At 39.8% G+C, this 13964-nt stretch overlaps 1 protein-coding gene across 1 annotated transcript in view; it reads left to right on the top strand.

Moving 5' to 3' along the window:
• The first annotated feature begins 9495 nt into the window (after window positions 1-9495).
• The window catches only part of CYTIP (cytohesin 1 interacting protein), a 77910-nt gene continuing 73441 nt past the window's right edge, over window positions 9496-13964 (top strand). Inside the window, exon 1 of the mRNA XM_017895086.1 lies at window positions 9496-9574. The gene's annotated coding sequence lies outside the window, so the exon portion shown is untranslated. The remainder of the gene's footprint in view (window positions 9575-13964) is intronic.

Genomic DNA, 13964 nt, shown 5'->3' with positions numbered 1-13964 from the left:
CTAATTGGTCTTCCACTAGCCACTTTTTCCAGTCTTGTGTGTGTGTGTGTGTGTGTGTGTGTGTGTGTGTGTGTATGCTGCAGCCCCAGTGAACTTTTCTCAATAAATCTGACCATGTTACACAAGCCCACGTCTTCTCTAGTCTAGCACTTAAATTTTTTCAGTGGGTTTCCAGTGCTTTTAAAATTAAGACCAAAATCCTTTAGGCCTAAAAGAGCTCGGATGATCTGGCCTTAGGTCTACCTTTCTGGTCTTACCAAGCAACATATCGCACCATAATCTCTATGTGCACCAGGCACACCAGCCCCACTGCAGGGTCATTGCCTGTACTGCTTGCTTTGTCTGGAATGTGCTCTCCTCTACCCACTGTGTTTCAACAGGTTAAGTCATAGTCATCAGTTAAAACTCAGTTCAAATGTCACCTGCCTGAGGAAATCATTCCCAGCATTTCCCAGAGTGGGTCTATGTCAGCCCCTTTATATACGAAATAGTATGAGTCCTTCTTAAGGGAGTCACTCAAAAGACAACCTCCTATGGGAGATAGTCAAAATGTATGTTGACTTCTTTTTTCTAGGATTATGCTCACCTGGTTGCTGGGACAGAAGGGACCCATTGACATGAATAAGACAATATACTTAAAGAGAAGTCTGGCTTAATGTGAAATAGGTTCCACTGGATTTAAAACAGCAGGGCGCTATAGCGTAGGAAAAGCCCTGTGCCTTCAAGTAGCAGGACAACAACACCATATGGTAGTGAAAAGCATCAGCAATAATGACCTTGTTTAGTTGCCTTATACTCTCAACTCTCATTAGAATCACATGGAGAGTTTTGAAAAGATACCAATACTGGTAATGCTTGAACAGTTGTATAAATTTACTTTAAAGTTATTGAATCTTACGCTTAGAGTGAATTTATAGTATGTAAATTACATCTCAACAAAGGGGTACGAACTTTAAAAATAATACTAATGCCCAGCCTCTATCTTTGGCCAATTATGTTGCAATCTCTGGGGGTGCAGCTTGGACATTAACAGCTATTAAAAGTCCCTAGAAAAATTTAGCAATAACCAACAAAATCATACATGCATTTGCCTTTTGACCCATTAATCCTATTTCTAGGAAGTTATTCTGAAAGCACAGCTCCAGCAATACAAATAAATACGTGTGCACACTGCTATTCACTGAAGCACTGTTTGTAAATGCAAATTATGGGAAAACACCAGAATGCCCATACTTAGGGGGAATGGTTGAATAAACTATGGTGCATCTGCACAATCAAGAGTGTTATGGTGCTGTAAAAATGAGTGAAGAATCTGGACTGATATTATACTGGTATCCAGTATATCTTTTTTTTTTTTTTCATTTTTTTTAGATGGAATCTCTGTCACCAGGCTGGAGTACAGTGGTGTGATCTTGGCTGACTGCAGCCTCCGCCTCCCAGGTTCAAGCGATTCTCCTGCCTCAGCCTCCCGAGTAGCAGGGACTACAGGTGCATGCCACCGAGTCCAGCTGATTTTTTTTTTATTTTTTATTTTTAGTAGAAACGGGGTTTCACCATGTTGGCCAGGATGGTCTTGATCTCTTGACCTTGTGATCCACCCACCTTGACCTCTTAAAGTGCTGGGAAGATTACAGGTGTGAGCCACCACGCCTGGCCCAGGATATGCTTTTAAGTGAAAAAAGTGAAGTGCACATATATCTGTAGTATGGTGCCATCAGATGAGAAAGAAGGAGATATAACAAAATAAACATATATTTTCTCATCTGCACAAAAAGAAGTATGGGAAGGTAAAAGTAGAAACTACTATTATTGGTTATTTACAGAGATCAGTGGGAATGGGGTGGAAAGAATAGGGGAATGGAAATGGTTAGAAGGAATGAGGCAGGATATTTCTGCAAGTACATCTTCTGGGATGTTTCTAACTTCTTGAACCAAGTAGTGTTTCACATATTTAAAAAAACTAATTAATATTAACCAGGATGTGTGGGGAACCAAAATAGAGCACAAACAGTAACCAATGTATATAACTATACCAAAAATTAATACCACCATAATAAATGGGATAAAAAAGAATGAATCTAAGTAATACTGAAAAACAATCTTTTAAATATGTTCTATAAGGGCAAAGACAAAAAACTGCAAAAAAATATTGTACCCTTCTCAGGGAATTCATTTTTCACAGGACAATGTGCTAGTAATTCTAAAACTATATGTATTCTAAGACCGAACAAATAAGTAAAAAAATGGTGAATAATGAGAGCCAGTTTCTCCCTATCAGACAAAAGAGTTACAGATGTGGAAAGAGGGAAGGCGAGAATGATCCTGATGGATTAGATTCACATGTATCAGTTTGAACTACTGTTTCTGTATATAGACTGGTTCTGAGTACACACACACACTCACAGAGAGAGAGTGAAAGAGAGAGGAGATAGTTACAGAAATAGTCATAGATGTGCATGTATTTTTGTGTATATATGGTTGTCCCTAGGTATCCATGGGGAACTGGTTCCAGGGCACCCCACAGATGCTGAAGTCCCTTTTATAAAATGGCATAGTGTTTGCACATAACCTATGCACATCTTGTGTACTTTAAATCATCTCTAGATATTACAATGCCTAATGTAAATGCTATGAAATAATTGTTGAACTATATTGTTTTAATTTTTATTTTCTTTGAATTATTTTCTATGTGAGGTTGAACTCTGCAGACACAGAGGGCTGACTGTATATACATTAACTGTATTCCTTAACTCTGCTCACTTAGGACTGGAAGCAATGACACCCCAGCAGCCATGAGTATCCTGGTACCCAGAACTTGAATTCTAAGTACCATTTTTCAGTTAAATGGCTAATTTGAGGACTGGGATGCAGAAAGTAAAAGATATGCCTCTATCTATCTGTCTATCTATCTATCTATCTATCTATCTATCTATCTATCTATCTATCTATTTTTGAGAGAGTCTCACTCTGTTGCCTAGGCTGGAGTGCAGTGGTGCCATCACTGCTTACTGTAACCTTGACCTCTTGGCCTCAAGGAATTCTCCTGCCTCAGCCTCCTGAGTAGGCCAAGTAGCTAGGACTACAAGTGCACCGGCTATTTTATTTTATTTTATTTTTTTAGAGACTGGGTCTCACTTTGTTGCCCAGGTTGGTCTCGAACTCTTGGGCTCGAGTGATTCTTCTCCCTCGGCCTCCCAAAGTGCTAGCATTACAGGCCCGAGCCACTGTGCTTAGCCTTGAATCATCTTGTGATGCCAGAATGTGAGTGTTCAAAAATGATGGGAGCAAATTGAAAGGACTGGAAGCCAACCTAAAGGAGCTCTTGAAGGTGAAAACTCGGACAATATGGGCCAAAAAATAAATGAATTATAATCCATTGAATAAAATAAATATCTACTAATTCATACTGATGAAAGCAAACAAATAAATAAATGGATGAGGGAGAAAGGACGTGTCTTCCTTACAGTAGAATTCCAAAGAGTAAACATAGAAGTGGTGGAAATATGAAGTTGCCATTTGGTTAATGGCACAGTAATAATTGTTTTAAGGACAATTCAATTGATGTTAAAACTAGTGTGCAAAAATATAAGCAGAAACAAGATACTTACACAGTTTCAGACTATCTTCACTAGCTAATTACAAGGGAAAATAGTATCTTTATTGTGGAGAAACTTGGCAGATTAACTTAACTAAGCGATCAAAGTTAACATCATTAAAATATGACACATCGACAACAGGGACTCCTGATATGATGCACTGAGAAGAGTATGGCATCATTTTGGGGGTATTCTTGCCAAAAATACACGAGTTTTACTTAATCATAAGGAAATATTAGACAAACAGACTGAAGAATATTCTATAAAACAGCTGACTATACTCTTCAAAAGTGTCAAGGTCATGAAAAAGAAAAGATAAGACTAAGAAGCTGTCCCAGATTGCAGAAGACTGAGTAGACATGACAACTAAATGCAACTTGAGATCCTGGATGACATTCTGCATTGAGGGTGGGGGAAAGGCCTAAAGAGAGCCAGGCTGGACTTCATGCAATTGGGACAACTAGTTGTTTAAATAGTTAATTAGACATAGCTGAAAGAATAATCTGGGAGGTGGTGCTAAGCATAGAATTTAATAACTCCCTTGTAGAATATTGTACTTCTCCAGTGTAACATTTCTCAAATGACAGTGACATGTCTATATCTTTTACTAGAATGTCAGCTCCATGAACACAGAGAGTTGTCACATCTATCTGGTTCACCACTCTGTCCAAGTGCTCAATTCATTGCCAATAGATGTGGTTTAAAACATAACCTTAAACTGTGGCTGGTTAAGTTCATGCAAGCAACTTTGCCCCTCACCTCTGCTCTGGATGGCTTTGCTGGTTGGGTGACTCTTTTTACCTAAGAATGACTAAGGGGTTCATCCCTTTATTTAATGAGTCCTTCCCTTTCAGGCTCAAAATAAGCCTCATCTTTTAGTCAAAAGTGTTAGGCTTTAGAGGCTAGATGGAATTCAAATTCCAGTTCCCTCACTGACCAGCCTACGACTTAGTTTGGTCTTTCCTCCTCTCCAGGAATGGTTTCCTCAACAGTGAAGAAAGGCCTTTGAATTTTAGAACAGTGATTTTTAAACTGTTTTTTAAAAATTTGTTTTGTTGTTGTTATGATTATTGGTGGGTGGATTGTTTGCTTACTTGCGGATCCCCTTTTGGAACTCTTTATGTAGTATCTAGAGGTGTACACAAATAATACAGGTTAAAATGGCATTGTTTTAATCTGGTTGGAGGTGGGGGGAAATAAGGGTAGGGAAGTGGGTTTGGGGGTAGTACAAAGCCGGTCCAACTACCCATCCCTTTCCCTACTACCACCTCACCCTGGGAGCCTTTGAGGTCCTAATGACAAACTTGTAGTCCATAGTTTGAAAATTCTAGAAGTTTGCTACAATTATTCTGCTACCTTCAGAAGCACTGTTCTCTCCTGTGAACTGTGAGAGTTATCCTTGCTCTCTTCCATGTTACACTTACCATGCTACTATCTGGACTGGAAGGAATGAGATACATCTTTTTAGATCCAAGCTCTAGTACAAAACCTTCACCTAATAGTTCGCTTACTGTGAAAGTTAATTACACATATTGATTTATTATTGTCATACCAAACTAAATCAGATTCAAGGGGTAAGGGGGAAAATGACTAGGGGCACATAACAGCTACCCCAAGAATTGTTCACATGTCCAGTTGCTGAAACAACCTGCTGAGACTCTAAGATTAATTTTACCTACCACCGTCACTCACCAATCAGAGCTTGCCAGCCCCCCGAAACTTTGCTAGTGCCAATGAGTTTTCTTTCAAAATAACGTAACATTTATCTTTCCAGTGAAACTCCCAACCCTCTCTTTGTTCTTCGGACATACTGAAGACCACCCCTGTGTTTGTGTATGACTCAAATTGCAATTCTGTGATTCCCAAATGAAAAAGTGAGTTTAGAGATTCTTCTTTATATTTTCTTTGACTTTGACATTGGCAAATGTTTCTTGATGATGACCACTGGGGCCAGGACTTCCAGCAACTTCCTGGAGAAGGTGGCCCATAAGTCGGGCTTGGGGAGAATTTGAATTAGTGGGCAGGAGGTCATTGTTTCTGATTAGTGGAGGTTATGCAGGGATGACAGACAGAGGAGGCTGTGCAATGGGTAGTTCTTAAGAGTTGTTTGGGACACAGGGAGATAGAAGGTATGGGAAACAGGCATGGAGCCCAAGAGTGGAGTAGCTCAGCTATGACCAGCAATGGCCTAAAGCCAGAAACAGAAACTATCATGGTGTATCTTAAATTAATTCCGTAGCGTAGCATCCTCAGCAAGATATTCCAGGAAGATAATTGGAACTGGCTAGTTTCCAGGTATCTTTAGATCAAACAAAATGTGAGCGGCCTCTAAGGCAAAACTTTTATGGACGTTTCCAAGGGCACATCCCACATTCCCTATTTTCAGCACAAGCCTACACTGCATTTCGGATCCAGGTGAGAAGGTGATGATTGCTCCAGTGCGGGAACGCTGCACCAGGTAACCGCACTGGCTTGGCTAGAGGCACCAGCCAGCTGCTGGCTGTTGGTGGGAGTATCCTGCCCTCTGCTGGATTTGGCGGGAAACATGAATTTGCATTGTCTGCTAAAGAATGAATTAAGGCTGAAAGCTTTTAGAACTGAAAATAAATATTTGCTTGTGTGTTGATGAGGTTTAATTCACTTTGGAATGCATTCCTTAAATGGCATCGGGATTCTCAGGTAATTTACAGGTATCAAGGAAAAAAAATCATTTTATATAATATACAGACCTCTTGTTCAGGAAATTTGGGTGCATAATATAAAGTGCCAGCATTTTGTTCTGTAAAGAATAAAAGCTGCATCTGTAATAATTCTTAAAGTATTCACATAGTGTTGTAATTTGATGAAAGAATCCCCAGAGTACAGTTAGACTGTTGGGGTTTGTATATTAATTCTGCAAGATACTGAATCTCTCTGAGACCCAGTCTCTTTATCTGTAAAAAGATGCCATACTCACCTTGAAGGGTTGCTGTGAGGATCAAGTGAACTAAGAATATTTGCAGGAGTACTTCACTATGCCCACTAAAAGTATGTGCTTTTAAATATACATGCTATGCACAGGTTAAATTATTGATTTCCCTAAGTTTATTTTGAGTAAAACTGAAAAACAGACATCAATGTTTCAAATCTAGATAATGACAGGACTCTTCCTAAAATATTGACAGAGATCAGCAGCCCCTAATTTTTGCTAAAGCCTTTGAAGATAGGACAACTTTTTACTAAGTAGTATTTATCTCCAACTGCTGGTCATTCTGTTCTGTGCAATCAATAGAAATGTCTCTATTTCTCACTTTCATAAAGAGAAAAATAGCAGAACCTAACTGTAAGGATAATCTTTTCCAACAGCCATTCCCTTGGTTTCCTCTCCTCCTTTTCTTTTTTGTTCTGGATCCTTCCCTGTCCCTTTATTCTGTTCTCTTCCTATGTAAGTTGAAACTAGAAATAAGCAGTTTCAGCTTGCATTGTCATCGCTGTTGATGTTTATCCATTTTTCATCCTCCTGTAGCAGTTCCACAGCTATATAGTTTTCCCTTCAGTGCTATTATTATATTTGGAGTAGATAGAACATGGCCCAGGCTCTGAAGTTTTTTGCCATCTAAGGTGTGAGAAGCTAGGTAATAATGGTATTATTAATGTAGCACCTTTTTAATAAAGAATAATAGATCTGCTTTTAACTTAATAATTTATTTAATTGATTTTATTCTCTTTATTAGCAGCTCTGCTTAATAAAAAGATTTTTTAAAAATCCCATTTGTGCAACCAGCTGAAGAGTAAACCCAAGTAATTGATCACCTTGCCCTCATTAGTAAGTGCTATATTGATGTGTTCTTGAAAATCCACATTCAACAAAGATTTGTACTAGTTGCTGAAGATATGAAAGAATAAGATATGATCTCTATACATGATATATTTTGGGAATAAATTGGCTAAGAAGACATCATGTGCTCTTGAAGAATGAAGTTTTTCAGGTAGAAAAGGGGTGTGTGTGTGTGTGTGTGTGTGTGTCTATTAGGGCTGGGCAGGGGCAGGCTTCAAGACGAGGATACCAGGTAAGAATCACATACTATTATGAAAACCTATGCTGCGGCCAGAGTGATAAGGAGGATGAGGATGAGGCTGAGGCTGGAAAGGTACTTTGGGGCCAAAGGACGGTGCTACTTAAATGCTAAGATGTGGAGCTTGCATTTCATGGGGTATGTGTGGTAACCAATACATTTGAGTGTTGGATCAATATTATACATCCATTATATTCTGTTTTGTCAGAGAGGTATTTATTAGAGAGGAATGTTGGGTTTTAAGTGGCATTATCATTCTCTATGACTTTAAAAATATATGTAAATGTCTAAGTGAGAACCACAACAGCCTTTATGTTCAGTCCAAACTAGGGTGGGTTAGTGACTCCCTGTGTAACCCAGGGCTCCAGGGTTGTGGGTATGCACTGTGAGGAAATCCCCACTTGTGACTGTTGTATCTTGAGTTCTTATTTCAAAAAGCCCTGGGAAGAAGCTCAGCCCTGGAAAAACTAAAACTGGTTGGATCCAGAGATGCCTGAGTTGGAGATGAACTTTGGCCAACTCTCCTCATTAACCATAGTAACAAACCCTGCTCAGGGAGGAGCTTATTTGCCATTTTCTGTACACCTGGTGTATGTAGAAGCATGATCAGCAGGCAACTGCCCTGCCTTTACACCACTTCCACATACAATGACTCAGCTAACCAGCCTAATACAAGCCCTGCTTTTACTGTTGTTCCTGGAGGCACTGCTTGGGGAACTATCCCAGATGTCCTCCTTCCTTGTTGCAAATAATAAAATCTCCCTCTTAAATCCTCCATGGTTGTGGTCATTGGACTGTCACCTGCCTAGCAATTTATCCCACCTGTTGTGTGGGTAACACCTGAACAGACTAGAATCCTCAGCTTGCATCTGTAAAAGACAACACCTTGAGTCCCTTTCGATTCATCAAAAAGTCATGCCTTTTTTAAAAGCAGCCACCAGCCTCTTCCGTCCAATTAGTCTTAGACAACCATATACTCTAAAATATCTGGAGTCCGATGCCTAAGGAGAAGAATTTAGAAATGGCGTCAACCACTTTCTTTATCTGACCTGCCATTTTGTCACATAAAATAAAAGGGAGATCATAAAAAGACCCATGGATAAAGGCTCTCTGCATCACCGAACATGCTTGCTCATCTAATTAATGATTTAAAATATATAGATTATTTATATAAACTATTCGGCACGATATTACTGATCTTAACTCTCCTTATTCACTATGGCAATTCCACAGACTTTGAAAGAGACAAAGATTGCACACACTAAAGCTTGTTTATGGCATCTTAAAAGAAAGTACTTTGAATTGCTATTCCCCAGTTCCTAAAGTGGTAATGAGATTTATAGGTAACTTTAAAAGTTTTTCCTTTGTCTGTTCGCTTAGCACTTAGCACATTATAGGCATTCTGAAGAATGGAGCACATTCCATTAAACAATTTGGGCAAAAATAAAGTGTAAATAAACATAACAACTAGTGTAGCCAGGTGCTTAGTGCCCTAACTGGGTTGGCAAAAGAACATGGAGTAGTGTGAGAGCCCATAGGAGCTCCTTCACCTCCAGTGCTCAGCACATAGTAGGTATGCAATAAATAGCCAAGGAATAATGAAACAATGAATGCATTCTTTTTTTCCCAGTCACTTTGCTTGCAGTAGTTATCTTAAGGGTGTAATAAAGTAATAATTGCTTCATGACTATGTGAGCTCATAAGTTAATGTTTGCAAAGTGCTTTGAACTTCTTGGGGAAAAGGATGGTGTTTTTGTTGGCACTGTGTATTGTTTGCAGTGGCACACAAATTCCTCCTCCTCCTCTTCCTCCAGCTGCCAGCAATGTGCCCTCCCCCAGCTCTGTGCAGGGCCAGTGTCTCCCACAGGGCAGCTTCACGGCCTTTACTGCCTCTCTCCAGCCAGCTCCAGCACTACAGGACAGGTAGGGACACAGCAAACATCGGAAAGATTTCTTTAAGGCCACCGAAGAGAAATGAAACTTGGGTTGATACTAATGATTCTTACAGGGATTGGTGTTTAGAGGGATGCAGATGCTTGGCCACCCATGGAAGGAGGTATTGGACAGACAGACTCATCCGTGAGGACACATCAAGCTAGATCCTGAAGGGGAGATAGAAGCATTATATAGGCAATTGGGGGTATGTGTGGAAGCAGCTGTTTTTTCAGTTTTATGTGGCCCATATACATAATACAAAACCTTGGCTAGTAACTGGCAGCAAAATGTTACATAGTTCTGTTAGTAGGAACCCATAAGACAAGCCAGATTTCTTTCATATGAGTACAGTTTTCAACTGCTATGACTTCTTTCCCCATTATTTTCTTTATATTTGATGATGGCAAATAATGGAGTTCTGTGTCACATATGGTTGGCCAAGGATGCAATAGTTTCCAGTGCATTTGTTACTACTGTTTAAATTGCCATCATTGTTAGGAACTTCATAATTAAACAACTCACATGCGATTTGGAAAACAAAAGCTATGTTTTCTGTTAAGAATGGGTGTCCTTTGTGAACAAATTCAAGCAAAGGAGTTTTTTTTCTTTTTGTGTTACACCAGGTTAACTTTCAACTGATCAAACATGATAAATATCTCAAAATAAAACAGGGAGAGGCAGTTACAGGTTCAGAATAACTAGAATGACTATCGGAGGCAGATCTTGCCTTAAAGGCAAGAACACCTTCAGTTTTCCACAAGTTGAAAGTGACTTGTTTTCCAGACCACATCATGAGCTTTTCTGTGTGTATGGAAAACTTTTCATGTTAATTGCTGTACATGTGGCAAATTTGCTCTCTCTACAAATTATTTCTAGAGATTGGAATTAAATGTCACATGGAAAAAAGCCAACATGGCATTGTTAAAAAGATAGACAACCTAAGTGATATCTATCCTGCTTCAAAGAAAAAACTCTAAGTCTGACTTTAGTTGAACCACATGAAGTTAACGAAGAGTAAGGCTTAGGTTTTGTTTTTTAAAAAAATATATATATAGAAGGAAAACTCCTTCCAACTAAAATACACTCATTATTTACCCGAAAACAAAAGTAGGTGGAGCTGAATTCGTAATTAGATTATAGTAAGTAGCATTTGAAACCCGGAAAGCTTAGAGTTCACGTAAAAGTCACAAGTACAACATTTATTTGGGAGTAACTCCAGATAAGAAATGGTTTCTGGCCGGGCGCGGTGGCTCAAGCCTGTAATCCCAGCACTTTGGGAGGCCGAGACGGGCAGATCACGAGGTCTGCAGATCGAGACCATCCTGGCTAACACGGTGAAAGCCCGTCTCTACTAAAAAATACAAAAAACCAGCCGGGCGAGGTGGCGGCGCCTGTAGTCCCAGCTGCTCGGGAGGCTGAGGCAGGAGAATGGCATAAACCCGGGAGGCGGAGCTTGCAGTGAGCTGAGATCCGGCCACTGCACTCCAGCTCGGGCGACAGAGCAAGACTCGGTCTCAAAAAAAAAAAAAAAAAAAAAAAAAAGAAATGGTTTCTTTCGTCACCTGATTCAGTATAAGATGAATTTTTTATTTGTACAGAGCTTGAGAATCACATAGGCATCGTCGAATTTTTCTTTTTTTTCCAATCTCTATTTGTGAGTATTTGATACTAGGTAGTTTGTCCATGTCCTGAAATAAACGGATAAGAACTCACTTCAGGGAAGATGAGGTGAGCAGTCTGAATTAAGAGGAGGCTGTATTTCCTTTTTCATTATGTTAATGACCTGTTGCATTTCAGAAGGCTGTACATTTATTTAGAGCAGAGTAGACGAAACCTCCTATGCTCTGGCTTGGGAACCAGGAGGAATCACTGACTGAGATTTGCCAACCAGAGTTCTATGGTAGGTTTGAGTTTGAATGGTGTGAGTTGATTCTCATTATTCATTATTTCCTTTGATCTTGGGGAGGGGAAGAAATTAACAAATTTTAATACAGTGTTATATATTCAAATAAATATCATATTGAGGAAATTATTGCTGGAAAGTTTTTATTCAAGTGTTTAATGAGTAAGCTGACTAAGTATTTTGGACTTTTACTTGTTGATACTAGGTTTCGCCTATTTTTTCTTATATGATCAGTGGATTTGCTATGGGGATATCTTATGTCAAGGCAGATGCTGAGTTTATGACATTTAGACATCTATTTTTGATAATGGAAGGGTTCAATAAATGCAAGAGTATGACATCAACACAAGGAGAAGAGAAGAGACAAGAGATTGGTCTAGGAAGATGAAGATTCTTATTAAGAAAAAAGAAAGGAGGGAGATGGTGAAAAGCCAATTTTGCATTGGTTAAGCACTAGAACTCAAACGTGATATTCTAATGATGAAGACAGGTTGAGTTGGCTCATGGGAGTGTGTGTGTGTGAAAGAGAAAGAGAGAGAGGGAGGGAAGGAGGGGGGGAGAAAGAGAGAGAGAGAGAATTGATTATTTTCTTATCTGTATCCACTCCAGCCTTTCTCAGGACAGGAACCCTGTCCATGCACCTCTGTATTATCTGCAAAGAATAGATAATCAACAAACATTTTAATTGAATAGAGTATCTCTTTTTGTGGCTGCTACAAAAAAGATCAGCAGACCAGTTGCTTTTATGTGCTTTCTGTGACATAGGGCTCAGAACCCAGCCAGAGGCAGCTGAAACTTCATCAAATAAATTGTCAGTCAAAAGGTGAGCTTTGAGTGTATCACAAAGTTTTCTCTCAAATCCAGATCATATCCGAGTTACATTTTGGGGCTAGACCACCAGGAGTCAGGGCATTGTCTCTGGGGAGACTTTGTTAAGTACACTTGAGGTGTCCTGTAAGAAAGACACAGGACACAAGATCTCAACTTTTAAGCATGTAACCCCCACTGGGTGGTATTCAAGCACTAGTTCCTGGGTCTCGCTTCTTGTGATTCTGGTTCAGTAAGTATGAGGTGGGGGGATGTGTTTCTCTGGGAATCTATATTTTGTAAAAGATGCTGGTGTTGAAGGATCTCAAGTTTGAGAAACATTTCTGGGGTTCTCTAGCTTGTTTATCTCATTAAAGGCTTATGAGCTCAGAACACATCAGGAACCTGGCTCTGAGAAAGGCTCAGGGCAGCTGGGTTGAGGGGCAGTGCCTGTGTCTCAGGGACTTGTGTTTGAACACACTGTGGCATTGGAAAAGGCATTTTTCTCTTTCTAAGGTTCAAGTATTTTCTTTTTGAAGGAGGAGAACAGTATTGTCTACCTTGTGGGATTTGAAGAAATCATGCATGCAAAGTGGTTAGCAGAGTGACTGACATGTATTGAATTAGTAATTGTTAGCTCTTGCAGTGGGAAGAGAAGAGGGATGCCAGTAACAAGTCCTCTGTGACCAGGAAAAATGGTTTGGGGCAGACAGACCCAAGGCATCACAATAGAGGAGGTTAGCTGTGGGATCTTGAGGATGCAGGGGCAGTGTCTAACGGTAAATTCTAGACCTAACGATGAATAAACATGAGGACAGGAGACATACTTTCTCACTATAACAAGTTTTTTCCAAAAGTGGTAATGAGCAACCCAGATGGCACAGTTAATTGGAATTATAATTGATCCCACATGGTATTTAAGTCAATAGTTTAATTGATTTTCCTCAGGACAACAATTATGAGAACTTCTAAAGAGAACAAAGTGAAATGTATCAAATACTGTGACTGGTTCATATTTGCTACCCCCGGTAGGGTGTGGTGGCTCACACCTGTAATCCCAGCACTTTGGGAGGCCGAGGCAGGTGGATCATCTGAGGTCAGGAGTTCACGACCAGCCTGGCTAACATGGTGAAACCTCATTTCTACTAAAAATAGAAAAAATTAGCCAAGTGTGATGGTACATACCTGTAATCCCAGCTACTCGGGAGGCTGAGGCAGGAGAATCGATTGAATCTGGAAGGTGGAGGTTTCACTAAGCCGAGATTGCGCCATTGCACTCCAGCTTGGGCAACAAGAGCAAAACTCTGTCTCAAAACAAACAAACAAACAAACAAACAAACAAACAAACCGTATTTGCTACCCCCTCTGTGTGGAAGGAAGAATGAATAAAGAGAATAGTGGTCAAAGAGGGGAGGGAATACAGGGATCACAAATCAAACAGACTTTTCATGACTCAAATACTTGTCTGGTCATTCAGTGCGATGTTAGGTGTTGTTGAATCAGACGGTGAGGCCAAGTACTCCTCCGAAATGAAGTACCAAGAGCAGAGGAACCAATACTGGTATGTTAGGTGCCTTCCTTAAACAACAAAGATGAAATTTGGCGGCACATAAATGTATAGTATGATAGAAACATCCAGCAAACAAACAGATGGGGCATATGAAGGAT

This window comes from Rhinopithecus bieti, unplaced genomic scaffold (assembly GCF_001698545.2).
Source record: "Rhinopithecus bieti isolate Rb0 unplaced genomic scaffold, ASM169854v2 scaffold_25748, whole genome shotgun sequence".
In the NCBI taxonomy this organism is placed as follows: Eukaryota; Metazoa; Chordata; class Mammalia; order Primates; family Cercopithecidae; genus Rhinopithecus; species Rhinopithecus bieti.
This window is presented reverse-complemented; position numbering and strand designations above follow the sequence as displayed.